An 803-nucleotide genomic window follows, 5' to 3' on the forward strand; every position below is an offset into this window, starting at 1 on the left:
ACTCACAGCCGAGACTCCCCACCATGGGGTTCAGTGCCTAGCCTGTCATCGCAACTGCCCACCTCCCCACGCCCCCAGCCGCCCCCATCGTGTCCCTGGCCACTCTGTGGTTGGTTAGAGCACCTTGTAATCACCGATATTACAACGCCCTCCCGGGGCTCCGTTCCGAGCCCGAGGCGGTGTACGCCCCTGAGGCGGCCGGACCTCAAGGGTGAAAACAAAAGCTAGGGTGGGGGGAGTGCTGGTCCACGCCCTGAGACGCGCTCCGTCCTGGTAACTATCGGAGGCAAGAAGGTGGAAGTTTTTTGTAAAGGGATCAACAGGGTCTCGATCACAACAGAAGGAAAGTCTAAGAAGTCCCGCTTACTTTCCACTAGAGACTTGGCAGTAAATAAAACACACATTACTTGACACAAAGGTAACGGGACAAAAGTATCGTGCCCCGTGTGAGGATCGAACTCACGACCTTCAGATTATGAGACTGACGCGCTACCTACTGCGCTAACGAGGCACCTATGCGCCCTTCCCATTCGTAGAATAATGAGGCCAGTGTAGTAGCGCTAGGCGCATGCGTAGTAGATGCAGCCCGCTTTTCTGTTCCCTTCCTGTCTCTTCCAAGTTCTTGGCTTGAAATACTAATTCAGAATGCTTGGAGTTTTTCCGCCGTCCACTCCCTTCGCAGCCCATTCATCCGCCTCCCAAATGCCCTCTGCCAGCCGATCTGTTTGCCAGTCAACAAACACTTTGGCTTGCTTCTTTGCCAACCCTGCGCCACTTGGAACACCAGAGGGGGACTCTGCCGT

At 55.0% G+C, this 803-nt stretch overlaps 1 non-coding gene across 1 annotated transcript; it reads right to left on the bottom strand.

Moving 5' to 3' along the window:
* Positions 1-438: 438 nt before the first annotated feature.
* TRNAM-CAU (transfer RNA methionine (anticodon CAU)) lies at positions 439-511 on the bottom strand. The gene has a single exon. It is a non-coding gene; the product is annotated as a tRNA-Met (tRNA).
* Between the last annotated feature and the right edge of the window lie 292 nt (positions 512-803).

The sequence above is a fragment of the Tupaia chinensis genome, unplaced genomic scaffold (genome assembly GCF_000334495.1).
Source record: "Tupaia chinensis unplaced genomic scaffold, TupChi_1.0 Scaffold000545_1, whole genome shotgun sequence".
In the NCBI taxonomy this organism is placed as follows: domain Eukaryota; kingdom Metazoa; phylum Chordata; class Mammalia; order Scandentia; family Tupaiidae; genus Tupaia; species Tupaia belangeri.